Consider the following 16,147-nt stretch of genomic DNA (forward strand, 5'->3'; position numbering starts at 1 on the left):
CCACTACTACCAAGGAAACGGTTACTGTCATTCTTATGGAAGCAGATTACTATAGGAAATTTGTTCCCCATTATATTACAATATCTACTACCCTTCAGACAATCAGAGAATCATAGAATCATAGAAAATACAAGGAAAATGGGCCAAGTGGCTATTTGCACCGGGCCAGTACCCACATTCAAACCTTACCTCACTTTTTCAAGAAGAGATAGGCCAGTCGTGCAAGGTGTGAATTTATGGATACTCATCCAATTGTCTAACCACTTTATAAAGGCAGTTAGAGTGTCACATTGTTTGATCAGGAATGGACGTTTATTTTTTGTAATGGAGTAGTCGTGTGATATATATATGTGGCTCCATAGTGATTTGGTTATTTCCTCAAGCAGGTTCATATCTGTCTGATCCTAGTGTTCACAAGATTATTTGATTTATGGAAATATAAGAAGTCTTGTACTGCCTGATCCATAGTGACCAGAAAAGCAAGGCACAAAGTTGTCTAAGGAGTCCATAGGACAGTGAATGCAGAGACAGAGCCTCCACCCTCTCCAGGTAGCGCAGGTCTTTTAGGCCTGTGATTATTTTTGTTAGGAACCTCTAGGTGCTCTGTAACTGACTAATAAGACTGGTAAGATACATCCAAAAGGGAGCATTGTATTCTATGATGGATCAGATAAGTGTGTAATATAGATGAGTAAGGACTTCTTTTGATCTCAAAGACATGCCCTTTGTAATCAACTGTACCAGATAGAAGGCATTCCTTACCACCATTATAATGTGCTGGTCAAAGGAGAGGGAATTATCTACCCTCATTCCAAGGTCTGTCACAAAAACTTAATTTTAGAGTGGGGTGTTGTCTATACTGTAAGTTGGGTTGAGGAATTGTTTACAAAATGAAATAATACTGCACTATTTGGCATTTACTTTTAGCCAATTTTGTGTGCACCAGCTATTAGCATGTGTACATTCAAGTTGTAGTTTCTGCATGTCAGAAGAGGATTTGAGAATGACACCTTGTTTACAATCATTTGCAAACTTGGTTAATCAGCAATCCCTGTTTTTCATTTGCAGATCAGAGAAGTATATGTCAAATAGCAGAGGTCCTAGTATGGATATCTGAGGAATTCCACTGGTTACATTCATGCTCTCTGAGGATGCATTTCACACCCTCGCTGTATGGGTACTGTCCCTCAGACAAGTTATCTACCTAGCAGCACAGGGATCAGTTTGGAGCACATTTAGCTCATTAATTATGTTAGAATATGGTATGGTATAGTATCAAATGCTTGGTGAGAACAAGATATGCTGTAAGGAACAGCATGAGTACTGTTGATATGCTGTGCTCTTTCTCAAAGAAGTTTATTATTTATTTATTTATTTATTGAGATTTGTTAACCGGGTTGGTCCAGCTGGGCCAGGGGCCCATTTTCAGTGGAGACCCGAGGAGAAAAGCTTCAGTTACAAAACAAGTGAGGATTACATAGGTAACAAAAACAGAAAGTAGCATAACCAAGTTTCACTCCAAAACATATTAGTACAAATTTGATTGTAATCAAACATATTTAAATTACCCTAAGAGAATAGTCTCAAAGAAATAGGTATATGAACTTTTTTTTTATATATATGTACAAACAAGTTATATACAAGTGATCAAACAAGTTATATATAAGTGGCCAGATTTCTTGCCTAGGCTTCCTAGGAAGGTATAGATGTTTACAGGAGTTCAGAGAGAAGAAGCACCATTGGATAAAGGGGAAAATTAGGTAGGTTCTAAGCAGGGACATGATTTGGTATTGAGAAGATAAAGTTTGAGTTCCTTTTTAAAGTGTGCAGGGTGTATGATGGAGCGTATGTGTAGAGGAAGTTTGTTCCAAGTGTGGGCTATCAGATTCATTAGACAGGATCTGCCCTTAACAAAGTCAAATTTCTGGGGGGGGGGTCAAGTCTTGTAAGATTTTTTTATATCATAGTTTATCAGATCAGTTACTACCCATTCCATTACCTTGTAGATGAGGTTAATTGAGCTAATGATTCTTTAGTTTTTGGGTTCGTGGTGGGGCTACCATTGTGAAGTGGTATCACAACTGGTTTGTGCCATACCTCAGTGACAAAGGCAGTGGCTAATTTCAGGTTAGCCTACAAACCTTAGCAGGAAAAACAGGCCAGATACAGTTGTCTAGATATTAGCCTGTGAGCAGGCATTTCAAAAGTTTAATGAAGTACACAGAGCACCCCCCCCCCAGTACTGGAAAGCATTGATTATAATCAACAGAAATTTGTACAAACAGATGCTTCTAACTATGGAGGACTGAGCTTAGCCAGGTTTCCTTAGAGGAAGACAAGCATCCTGTTGTGTACTTGAACCGTGGACTTCAACCCAGTGTAGAGAAAGAATGTTTAGATATTGACTGGTCTCTGCATAAACTACAGTCCTGCTTGCATGGTAGTACAAGCCATAATCCTCTAAAATGTCTACAAAGAGTAAATGAACACAATGAAAAGCATCTTAGGTGGAATTTAGCTTACAATCCTATAACATAACGGTCCAACACTGATGTTGCAGTACCAAGAGTAATGCAGTTGGATTATATAGAAGTGGAATGGGGCAATACACCAGAAGACTGTACCCTTGTCTCAGTTTTCATTTCTTGAGGGATGCCTCCAGAAGAAACATTTAGCTTTTTAAAGGGTGAAGAAATATGAAGCCATGGTTAATGTTAGACTAAAAGAAAAGCAATTGTGATGCTAACAGTCTAACTTAAACAGAATGTATTCTTTGTTCTCTCCTGTCATGTTTATCTGCTGTATTTATTTATTCTAATTGCACAAAATGTAGAATTATGTCATTTTAATTGTCAAAGACAAGGTAATAACTTTAAGACACAACTGGGATTCGGGATTCAAGGAAAACAGATTTTGATATGTTTTAATAAACCTTCATGACCTGTTATGCTGAGTATAAGAACTGTCATTATGAACTATATTCAAAGCAAAAGGTTCATCATGTCACACATATAGGGGGGAGGGGGGATTTTATATATAAGTGTATGTTGTAGCAGTTGACACTGATGTTTGTCTTGTTGTGTTTTACCATCTGCAAGTCCTAGCAAGGTCAATATGCTAGCCAGAGAAAATAACTATCTGGAGCTTAGTTTTTTCTCTATTTATCCCATCTATGCTAATTGCTTTTTTAATTTTTTTTTTTTTTTTTGTGTTTGCCAACTTTTGTATATGCTACTCGGAGCATTTTCCTTTATTATTTAAGGAAAGTTAATTTATTTACTTTTATGCTTTTGTAGCTGGTATTTATTTCGCCCTTACCATAATACAGAAACTTCTTGGCATCCATCATTTTCAAAACTTACCTAAAAAAAAAAATGAAAACAAGCTCATATAACCTATCTTCCTTGATCTCACAATAGCCTTTGCCACTGTCTCTCATTCCAAATTGCTTCACACTCTTGCCACTCTAGGTTTTACCTCTTCTTCACTTAAATGTATATATTTCTAACCACACCAAAGTAATAAAATGACTGTCAGCATTCTCAACATATATGCCAGGCTCTATTGTAGTGTTCCACAGTAATCTATGCTTAGACCTCTGTTGTGTAACCTATTTATCAGCAACCTCATTTCAACCTCATGTCATGTTACTTTTATCCAATACAACAATGACGCCACCATGATTTGCTCAGCTTCCTCCCTGACTACACTTCAAACTATTCAGGAATCTTTCACGTCTGTAGAGACTTTACTTGTGTGCTTTCAATTGCTCCTTAATCCTAGCAAAATTAAACTAATGCTCTTTTTTTTTCTAAGTCCTTCATAGATAGTAATTTCAATTTTACAATTCAGTCTTCACAAAATATTCATCTGGAAGTAATATCTACTACTAAACTCTTGTGTGTAACCATTGACAATCAACTCAAATTTGACACTCATATTCAGAATGTAATAAAACCCATCTAAAATTGGATCTTCTCTATAGATATTCCTACCTTCTCAGTGCACATTCTCAAAAAACTACTGCCTCTACCTTTCTCATTTTAAGTTTGCTTTATGCCTCTCCTCTTCTTACAAACATTAACACAATTCTAATTCATAAATTAGATCAAAACCACAACAAAAATCATAACATTTGCTACCAAAATGCCCAGTCTGACTCATCACCACTTAGCCCTCAAGCAATTAAACTGGCTGAAATTCCCAGATTACCTCAGTATTACACAGCTAAAACTTGCTCATAAGATTCTCTTCTTTCCTGATAAATGTCTCTCCCTCTGCCCTTTGCTACATCAGTACTCAACTTCAAGACTTCTTCACTCTGCAAACACAAATTTACTTCTTGTTAAACAAAAGTCCTACATTTCATTTAGGGATTCCCTGTACTCCACTGTTGTTTCAGAGATACGGAATGCCATTCCCACTACAGTTCAACTGACATCTACATTCAAGTCTTTCAAAGACAAGATAAAAAGTCATATTTAACTCCAGGCTCTGACCCTGTGCCTCTTCTCTGGGCTAAGTTCACTTCCTTTTACCGCTTCACAATAGCCATATCCTCTCTGTTCAACTAGTGTTCTAACTTTTAATTTAATTCTTTTCTCTTTCCTTTATCAGTATTGCTTTCTCTTTCTTCTACTATCATATTCTATCCCCTCCAACAATTGCAATATTCTCAAAATTATTTACACTGTGGGTGGTGCAGTGATGCAGCGGTTAATGTTGTCACCTCATAGCAAGAGGTTCTCTGGTTCAATTCTCAGCTGGGGTGCCTTCTGTGTGGAGTCTGCATGTCCTCCGTGCATTCGCATGGGTTTCCTCCGGGTATTCCCATTTCCTCCCACATTCCAAAGACATGCGTCTCGAGCATTTCTCCCCAGGACAACACTGAAAATAGGCTCTGACCTAGCCAGACTTTCACAGTCAGCAAATATTAAATAAATAAATTTACAGGACTAAATGTTTGTAGATAGTATTTTTACACTATAAGTCTTTCTTGGTATTTCACAGTTATACTTTTATACCAATATATTTTCCTTTTTCACATTGAGTACTTTTATTGTAATTGTTAAATTATTTGTTCAGAATGTTGGAGCTTTTCTCCTCAGACCTCCACTGTAAAGGAGACTTGCATGGCCCAGTCAATCAATCCCAATTACCAAAATAAATAAATAAAACACATTTTTATAAGAACATTTAGGCACAATTATTTATCTGAAAATAGGATAATCATTATTTTTACACTGTTGGTTAAACTATGTGGTGAGCTTACTCCATGAGACTGCTTAGGTCCACTACCAATGAAAGTGATATTAATTAGCATATTTAATATTTGACTCAATCTTAGAGCAATCACTGACTGGAAGTCTCTGACTTTCTTCAAAGAGGTGGCAGTACTAGCAAGCTAGGGATAATGCTGGGGGAACTAGAGAATTCTGACAGCTTTCTCTCGGAAGTGTGTGTGTGTGTGTGTGTGTGTGTGTGTGTGTGTGTGTGTGTGTGTGTGTGTGTGTGTGTGTGTGTGTGTCTGTGTGCATAGATAATATTGTGTGTAAAAGGTAGCTACTGTTGATAAATGGACACTCATTCATTCACAGAGAGAGAGAGTTGAAAGGCTCTTTTCTGTAAGTGGTATGTATGCAGTCCAATGTGGGTGTGGAGGTTGGAAACCCATACCCAGGACAGCAGTGCATATTCCTTATATGCTTTGGGAAACAGGTTGTTCTTTGTAAACTAGATATTAAAACAGATTTCAGTGTACTTTCTTGCTATTATTTATCTTATGGGACTGTAGTTACAGCTTACCTCCACATTTGGTGTCAAATGATACTTATTCGTCATATTTGTTTAGCAGTGGAGGGATTCAGATCTCATCAGTGCTAGTACAGTGGCACATTCATCATTGCAGTAGTGCCATACTAGTGACACAGCTTGTATATGTTCACAATGACTGTCATTCAACATATGAACAATTGTATTCCATGGTCAAATTCTGTTCAGAGTTGCATTAAATACATTAACCTTTCTTTTGATCTCACAAGAAAGCTGAGTTAAAGTGGTGTAGTACCAGTATACACAAGTAATTTTGTAAGAAGATATTGCAGGTCCATAAGTAGAATAATGTCATTAAACATGAGATATAGTTATGGCACAGAAATGCTAACATTTTCTTATTTCAGTCCTGGATCTTTTTGCCAAACATTTCATCAAAAGATCATTTTATCAAGGTGACGGGCTGGTTCAAGGACTCTTTACAACCACCCAAGCAAGTTGGCAGTAACAATGTGAAGACACTGTACAGCATTTAGAACATTTAGGAGAAAAGTTAAGATATAACAAGCACAAATAAAATAACTGTTATACTGCATGTATAATACTTGAAAATCTCAATATGTTTTATGTATATATTTCCATACATACATAGTAGGTAATGTTGACTATAACTAAGATTCAGCTGAAGAGTACAGCTGTAAATATACTTTGTAGATAATGTGCTTGTTGGCTCTCTAGGTTTATGTTAACAATTGTTTGGGCAGCAACATTTATACTGCTCCTTGATTTAGTCGAGTAGTTTTTCCCTTAATGTAGGTTACTCTCTTTTTTAATTTTTCCAAGTCTTTTGGGTTTCTAATACCATGATGGGAATGGACCCATTCCTAAGTGAAATTATGATTAAAGTTCATGAAATTAGTATTGTTTCAGTCTCTGATGTCAGCCAGAAGTGCTCTTCACAGCACCCGCAATGTGCCCAGTAGTGACTCCTTCTGCAGTTTCTATGGAGTTACATGTATTGGTAACATATCTAAATACGATTCTAGATTATTTTTAATAAACCCCTTTGCTCCTACTACTACTACTGGAACTATCTGAGTTTCTTTCTTCCACATTGCTTTTGTTTCTGCCTGCAAATCCTGATATTTTATGACTTCATGTCTCTCTGTATGCAAGACACTGTAGTCAATGGGTGTAGCAATTTCGATTATCAGTGCTACTTTTATCTTCTTTTCATAGACCAACTATACCTGGTTTTCTCACATCTATCTTTTGAACTGTTGGTAATGGGTGATCCCATGTGATGTAGGCTTCATCATTTTCTATGATCCTTTGGGGTTCGTTTCCAGTGTTTTCCAGCTACTTCAGTATTATAATGTTTGCACAATCCCCAGTGCTGCAGTCTTGCCACATTATTATCCCTTTCAGTATACAGTCCTTAAAACCTACATTTGTCTGTTTCTCCCACATGTTCAATGGACTTTGTAAACCAATGTGTATATAGTCAACTATCTTCCACTTTTCTCGCTTTCTCATCTGATCCTTCACCTTATATTCTTTCTTTTGTTTTTGGCACATTCAGTTGCTGCCTGATTTTTATCTACTACTGGTTTGATTTCCATTGATGCCAATATGATTCTACTAGACTAAGCAGGGAAGCCATCTTAGATTTATTCTCCTCATGTTTCAAAACTTTCACTATGTTTGGTTCTTGTGAAGTCAATAGATATAGATATAGATGTATGTAGTCCCATGATTGCAGATCTGTACTAGTAATTAATTTCAAGGAGGCCCATACCTCCTTCGGAACGGAGAATATATAATCTTGGTCTGTATTTATTTTTATAAATAATTTGATGAGCATGAAGCATCATTCTTGTTTTCCTGTCTAATCTATCAAACACCTTCCAAAACTATAAGTTAGAACAGGAAGAACAAATTGGTTTATAGCTTGAACTTTGTCCCTAGATGTCAACACTGTTTTCAGGATCAATTTAAGTCTTCTAAAATACTCCTTATTGAGTTTTATTCACATTTGTTCATGTTTTATTGCTGATCCTTCATCAATTCCCAAATATGTATACACTCCCGCTTGCTCAAGTTCTTTTATATCACATTCTTGTCCCAAACTAATGTTTTCTTGGTACTGCAGCTTTCCTGTTTTAAAGGTTGCTTTTGTACATTTATCAAGACCAAATGACATTCTTATATCATCTGAAAAAGTTCTGACAACTTGAAGTTGTGCATACAGTTTTAAATCTTCTACAAGGAGAAGATGAGAAGTCTTTACACTCTGATGCTTTCTGGGAGCCAAATTATAGCCATAACCTAATCTGTTAAACAGACAACTTAATAGGTTAAAGACAAGGCAAATGAGCAGTGGTGACACAGAGTCACCCTGGAATAGCCCCTATGAATTTTTATCCCTAGAATAATAATTTGTTCTTTATCATGGCTTAACTGCAAAGTGGTTTGCCACTGTCTCATGGTCACTGCGAAGTAGTTTATCAGTGTAGTATACACTTTGAGCTTTCTGATGTCTTCAGAGATTTCTTATCATGCTGCTGGTACTATTTTTTGGCAAAAGATTTTCACCTAAAGTTTTATTGAATGGAGGCCTGAATTACTTCATCATCATATAAGATCACAGGAGGTTACTAGGCTAATGGCCCTGGGGCCCTTACAAGCCTAGCCAAGAGTATATTCCTGAAAAGAAACATCAGTCAGCACCTGTCACCCCTGTCAATGAGGGACATGGAACCCCTAGGACAACCTTGTGTTTTCCATCCACTCATCAAGGTTGTGCTTGAAGACAGTCAGCGAGGTACTCTGTTTGATGTGTATGGGAAGTCTATTCAAGAAACAGGGCAGCCTCTGGGAGACAAACCTGTCTCTCCAGCAGGTTTTGTTGATATTGCATATTAGATCCAGGCCTTTTAAGCAGGTAATGTGCGAGGAGTTAGAATTACAGATATGAAGCATCTGTAGTAGGGAAGTGTCCAAGATCAGCATGTAGGCGAGACACAGATCGCCTCTGAACAATCTGTACAATACCTAGTAGAGTGATAGTGATTTTAGCCTGTCTGCATAGGATAGGTGTTGGAGGCCATGGATTCTCTTTGTGAGGTATTTCTGTGACCTTTCCAGTTGTTGCAGTTGTTTTTAGAGGTCCATACCAAACAGGGAGTTATACTCAATTATTTGTCTAATGAGGGAGGAGTATAGATAAGTAATAACCTCCCTTTTTTCTGGATACAATCCTTTTACTTATCAGATGAATCAAGTAAAAGGCTTTTCTGACCACTGCTGGTACATGATGGTCAAATGTGAGATTGTTGTCCACCTGAGTACCCAGGTATCTCACCGCAGGTTGTGTGTTTAGGGGGTTGCCGTTGATGTGGTAATCAGAAGGGGCCGTGTTTTTGCCAAAAGGTATGATGATACATTCTTTTGCATTTAACTTGAGGCCATGACTTTGGCATCAGTCATTAGTTGCTCTGAGACCCTCTTGCATATGTTAACATCATTTGGGGAGTCAGTGACAGCACCCAGCTTCCAGTCATCTGCAATCTTCATCTGCCACAGGCCTTTTGTCTTTGCGTGGACCTCTGAGAAGTAGATTACAAATAGTAGGGGTCCTGGGACAGATCCCTGGGGAACTCCACTAGTGACAGGTCTGCTATCGGAGGTGGAGGTGCCTATTTTGACCTTGAGGGTCCTGTCTGTCAGCCAGTTGGCCACCCACCTGAGGAAATAGGGATTTATGCCAAGTTATATTAGCTTTTCAATGATGCCCGAGTGGGGGATTGTGTCAAAGGCCTTGGCCAAGTCAAGGTAAGCTGTATGTACTGACTTTCTCTCATTCAAGGTCTTGGTGACAGTTGCAAAGAAGTCAACCAGGTTCAACAGGCAAGACCTGCCCTTGATGAATCTGAACTAGGTGACTAGGTGGCATCGAGTGCTTGGAGATTGCCTATGTCCTTGTTTATGAGATCCATAGTAATATGCTCCATTGCTTTACAGATCAGACTTGTCAAGGTAATGGGGTGATAGTTTCCAGGGTCAGTAGTGGCACCACTTTACTGTGAGGGAATGACAATGGTAGTTCTCCACTCTACTGGAATAAAGCCTGTACTTAAGCTGTGGTTGAATAGGGTGCCCAATGGCAAAGTTAGTTCTTGCTGGAGATGGTGCAGAATACAGCCTGGTATACAATCTGGCCCCAAGGAAGCTGTGTTCTTTGCCTTGGATAGGGCCTTTAACACTTGATCTATGGCGATGTGAGGTACAGGACAAGTATCAGGGATGTCAAAAGGCACTTGGGGGGACAGAGAGTTGAAGTTTGTGCTGAACCTATGTGCTAGCAGGTTGGCTAAGTCAACAGAATCAGTGTAAGTGATATTGTTAAGTACTAATTCAGAACAAACCTTGGCTTTGCCATGGAAGTTCCCAACGTAACTGAAGAAGGCTTTGTGGTTTTCCTATGTTTCAGAGACTAATTTTGATTCATAATTGGCTTTGGAGGTTTGCACTAGTGACCTAATTTGCTTGTTAAGGCTAAGGATGGAGGTTTTCCAGTTTGGAATTTGTTCCTTTTTACCTTTGGACAATAGTTTCTTCCTTTGGTTGTAAAGGCTGTTGATAGGGGATGTCCACCAGACAGTTTTTTGTTTCCTTGAGGAGCAGGTTTTAGTTCTGTTGGGTATGACCGAATCTATGCAGTTGTACAGGTGCTTGTATACTGCATTGGCGTACTGTTCGGGGGGGGGGGGTGTGAGGCTACTGATACCCTCCTTTAGGAGGGTTGTATTCAGCTTTTGAGTTTTTTAGCTTGATTATGGCTAGGGGGGGTTGGATGGGATAGAAACTTTGAATGAGACAGACCAATGATTTTATCTCACCAGGGAAAAACATTCTATTGGAGTGGTGCAGCATTTGCTCATGCTGGTGAGAACCAAGTCCAGAATGTTATCTCCCCTTAGTCTTCCCAACCTTATTTTGGGGTTGGAATGAGGTATAGCCTGGTAATACAGGGGTGCTGTCCACAGCCCTGAACCAAGTTTCCATGACCATACAACCATCGACATCTTCCAGTGTGAGGAGAGCCTCCAGTGAGTACATTTTAAGGTTAAGGCTCCTAGCATTAAGCAGCATGACCTTCAATTTGCTTTATGACACATCTTTTATGTTGGAAGATTTGCCTTTGGGACATTGCCTGAAAAGGACACAATGAGGGAGGGAAGAGCCTTGGCCAGGATCTGGAATCCCAGTGGTGACAGGTGGAGACCATCTCTGGCAAAGTATCGAGGGCTGACAACCATGTTCTCTCAGGTAGACAGATACTGGATCCCCTTGGAATGACACCAGTAAACTAAGCCAATTGTTGAAGTCAATTATTTTTTGTTGGTATTGTGGTATAATTCTTGGTGAAGGTATGATGATGCTTAGGGCTGGGGTCATACCATACATGTCTAGGACACATACTCTGAGAGCTTAATCATGTCTCTCTTCATATAGTCCAGGGAGGTACATCTCATGTCATTCACACCAACATGGACAATGACAGAGTCATACTTGTAGTTGTTGTGGAGAGACTTAACTGCATGCATAATGTGGCGGATTCTGGCACCAGACAGACAACTGACCGTGACCTTCTCCTTGTCAAGCCTGGTGAGGGTGACATCAGTGTGTTTCACAACTGAGTCGCCAATGACTAGTATGTTTGGTTTATTGAAGGAGATATGCTAGAGTTTAAGTCTAGATCTGTGAGACAAGTGAAGGACAATTTTGCAGTCTAAAAGTTTGAAGGTTCGCAAATTCAGGACGAGGAAAGTTGTCCTGCAACCGGGGATGCCAGTTGAACCTTTGAGGTGTTATGCTGTGTTATTTAATAAGGAGATGAATAATCATGTTTTGCTGACTATGGTTTGTGGGAAATAAATATTTTGGGCTAAATTTGATGCTGAAACTAGAAGTCAGTCTAAAAGTGTGGGCATTAACACCAAAACACTTGAATTCCAATGGATCTTCTCACTTCTTCTGTAAAGAGTTGGGTACATTTGTAAGCAAATGTAAACTGTTGCATGATTTGGTTTGAGGTGTGCTGTTGGGGATGTTTTTTGTTGGTCAAACAGCAGACCAAGGTGGTTTTCCAGGGTTATACTGGGGATGCTATTTTTATATAGTTCCTTTATTTGATCTGAATAGTGGGATTATTAGAGTCTTTGGTGAGTTACAAATATCATTGCCATTAATTTGTTACAGATAATTACCAATAATCCTCAGCCAGTTCCAGCTGTGAATGAATTCATTCTGCAGTTTGCTTTAAAGTTTGCTGGGGGAGGAGTTTGAGCTGAGCATAACAATGTAATTAGCATAAAGTGTGCAATTTGCATGGGAAGTCATATGGGAGTTTATTTACAAAATGTGGAAACAGCAGGGGCCCCAGGACTGAGTCCTTTGGGGCTCCAGCATGCAATGTATCATTATCAGAGCATATATTTCCTTGTATGACAGTAAATGTCCTGCCGCCTAGGTAGGATGTGTACCACTTGAATTCTGATTATCCAAAAACATAATTCCTATGTGTTGTTACAAGAAGAGCATGATTTACAATTTTAAAGGCACAGCTGAAATCAATTAATTAGGCTATAGGTAGTTATTCTTTTTGCACTGAATTGTGGATATGGTTTATAACTGGACAAATGGGCATCAGGGTGTTTTAGCCTGCTTTGAAGCCATGCTTTTGTTGAAACAGACACATCATAAGCTTCTGAAACATAATTGGTAAAGTTCATCTGTGAAATAGCATGGTCAGCCATGATTGAGAAAGTAAATGTTGGTAAGTTTTCAGAATTATTGTTTTCCCAACCCAACACAGTAGCAAACAAAATCAGTTAAAAGGTTGTGTCTCTGTTATGATGTAACAGATGAACAAAAATCCATTACAGAAAGCAGAACATTAGAAAGTTTTCTAAACAATGTTGCCTAATTCTCAATTTCTTTGTAATAAGATAATGTTGATTTTTATCCTAAGAAATAAAGCAAAAATTATAAACATGCAGCTAACATTTGTGCTCTTGGTGACTGTTTCAATAACTCTGCAATGTAGATGCTTGCAGTTAATGTATATTGTTAAATAAAAATATTGCTAATCATTTAAACACTGCAATCAGAAGATAGTTATAGATTAAGAATATGTTCATTGCAGTGTTTGATGCTGAAAGTAAAATATAAAATAATTTCCTATTGTGTCAGATATTAATTCCATACTGCACCTGTGTTCTCTTGTTAAAGTTTAAATAATTTAAAGTACACATAATGCCATAACTGTGTAAGAGGGACTCCAGAAAAGTCATAGATTATCCTTGCTTTTATTGAAATTTGCTCGGTTTTGCAGCATAGTCAGTAGACTGATTTCCCTTTTCACCTCAGAAGAACCAGAAGCTGAAATCAATTTTCTTCAGAATCCACTGGGTAATGCCTTCATTTTATTATGATTTTATAAATCTTACTGTGCATTTATAAGTATTTGACATGTAGTAAGATGAAAATTTAATCAACTGCTGTAAAAGGCAACCAAAGCACGTACTGAAATTCCTGTACAGCTGTAAAATATCATAATTTAACATTATTAGTATTTCACAGAAATGAAAATGAAAAGTCCAAAGAATTTGTTAAGTTTGCTAATTCAAATCTGCTTTTCAGAGCTGTAATTATTCTGTTAGAAGGTAAAGAAGTTAAGATAAAAACATAATTGATTAAAATATTCTAAGAAGTTCTAGAGTTTATGCAAAATAATTTCAATCAGGAATAACAAAACTAGAAAGAATGCAGTATGGTCTGGCTGTATCTGTCAGAGATAAAACCTAAACTGAAAATATAATAATGTTCTTCATACTGGTCACTACTGCAGTAGCCTAAGCTATATGGGTTATAGCCTGCCAAGGAGATAACAGCCAGCTAGCTTCCAAAGCTTCAGGGCACCTTCCACATACCAAAACTGGCTGCTCAAGCTAAGCTGACCAAAAGACAAGTTTGTGCATCAAGCTCTTCTGAGCTTTACTGTCTCTGAAGAGTATACTCCTCTGTGGTTTTCAAGGATCGATGGTCGGCTTGTACTGTTCCTTTGCTGGGCAGATAAGCTCCCTTTGAGGGGAAAAAAAATTCCATTATACATATTTTTTGTTTATTATTAATGCATTCTTCTTCTGGAAGGTTATTTTAAAGCTAGGAGTTTGTGTTTTAATGAACTGTTATGAGACTGTAATCTGCTTTTAAACAGGTATGGCTCTAGGTGATTTGGTCATGTTTTAAACAGGAGACCTCTTTTTCCTGTCAGATTAAAAGTTGTTTATAGTAACCATTCCTTTTTTTCTGTCATTTGCTGTTTGCTTTCCCCAGGAAAGCGGCACCATTTTTAGCTTGACCATGGAACAATTTGTCAGTCCTTCCAGCCACAAAAAGAAAAAGTTAAGCAAACAGCCTTTACCATCACAGCAGGGTAGCAATTTTCATCAGCTGTAGGTCGGTGATTCTGTTGTGGCCATTAGTTGTAACTCAGGTATCTCATCTTTTACCCTAGATTCCTCTGGTGTAGCACCCAAAGCCTGTCTGGATCAGGTGATAGCCATGCCTTTTATGGCTGCCGGAGTCCCCTCAATGGGCAGTTTGTCAGAATGTTGTGCCTATACCTGCAGAAGCTATTGCTGCCATTAACAACACTGCTAATCCCAGTTTTCCTGTCAAAAAGAACCACAAAATCAAGCATATATCTACTCCTCAAATTTCCTTAGACAGGAGTAGTATACTGCCTGTGGATCTGTATTTAATTCAGGCAATTGATCTTTTTTGTAAAGTAGTCTCTGGCAAAAGAAAGAGCGATACCTCCTTTCCCAAAAATACTCAAGAATATGAATCTAGACATAAGGATGTAGGGACAGATACAGGATTTTCGCCTCAGATTTCAGATTCCAACTCAGAGGAGAGCTCAGTTTCTGACTCTCCCTGTGAGGATGTTCTCTTTCTCTGAGACTTTTTATGAAATGTGCCAGTGTTCTCAGTAGGAGATCAATGAGGTTTCCCAGTCCCTCAGAAAATACTATGAGCTGTTACAGAAGGAATTTCCAGAACCTGTACCTATCCCTCCAGTTCTCTCAGCGTTACACTGTGTGTGTGTGTGTGTGTGTGTGTGTGTGTGTGTGTGTGTGTGTGTGTGTGTGTGTGTGTGTATGTGTAATGGCCTGCAATTTACCTGACAGTCAGACAACTGCCTGCAGCTAGGATGTATAAAGTTATTCAGTCTTTTAAGTATTTATACACTCTTCCCAAACCTTATTCAGCAGGTATAGCTTTAGTTATTCCTTAAGCTGATTAACACTTAGTTTATTCCAATCCTGCTCTTTCTGATAAAGATGGGAATATTAGTGATAAAGTGGGAAAAAGTGTATGCTTCTGTAACTTTAATTTTAAGAATTTTCACTTGTCAGGCTCATATGTTAAGGTTTATTCTGACTAATTGTTTAAGTATGAGGAAACTTTTAGCTGCAGTTTCTCCTTTTAAGGAAAAATCTGCTTTAAATAATTTAATTTATTCAGTTGTTGCTACTCATTGTATACAGTGTGTGTGACTTTGTTGATACTTATCCCAGGGCTATGGCTACTGATATGGTTTTGAGGAGGTTTGCATAGCTGCATTCTCAGTACCTCCCAGATGATGTTAAACTTCAGATTTTAAATTCCCCTTCGGACAGAGATTTAATTTTTGGCCCCTCTGCTGCAGAGTTGATCAAAAAGTATGACAAAAGGGGTAAGCTGATAAAGGGAATCTCTTAAGATTTGTCATCCCTCCTTTTCCATGTTTTCCAAGGGATTCTCTAACTCCTCACCCTGTTTTGGTGCGAAACAAAATATAGGTAAGCAGACCTTTAAGACGAAATGGCAAGGGGTTGGGGGGTTCTAAAAATAATTCTGGAATCGCCCAAAGCCAGGGACAATCCAGAAAGTCAGAACGATTGATTATTTAAGAGACCTTGTTCCCCCTCCCACCCTGGCAACCCCATTTTTTCTCATTGGCAAAAAGTACTTTCTGACAAATGTGTTCTAAAGATCATTCATCAAGGTTGCAGATGGCAGTGGGAGGAAATTCCTCCTTTCCAGGATGTATTTCCAATTCTTGGTGATGTGAATTTTTGTCTCCACCTACCTTTCATCACATGCTGCCCAGGGAGTGATAGAACCTGTTCCCCTTCCCATGTAAGAAAATGTTTTTATTCAAAGATGTTAGTCCCAATGAAAGAAAATACTCGGAAATCAGTTCTGGATCTTTCTTTCCTAAACCTATTTGTGATAGTGTCCAAATTCAAAATTATTTTAC

Source organism: Protopterus annectens, chromosome 6.part0, assembly GCF_019279795.1.
Source record: "Protopterus annectens isolate FY-2018-M chromosome 6.part0, PAN1.0, whole genome shotgun sequence".
NCBI classification, from domain to species: Eukaryota; Metazoa; Chordata; order Ceratodontiformes; family Protopteridae; genus Protopterus; species Protopterus annectens.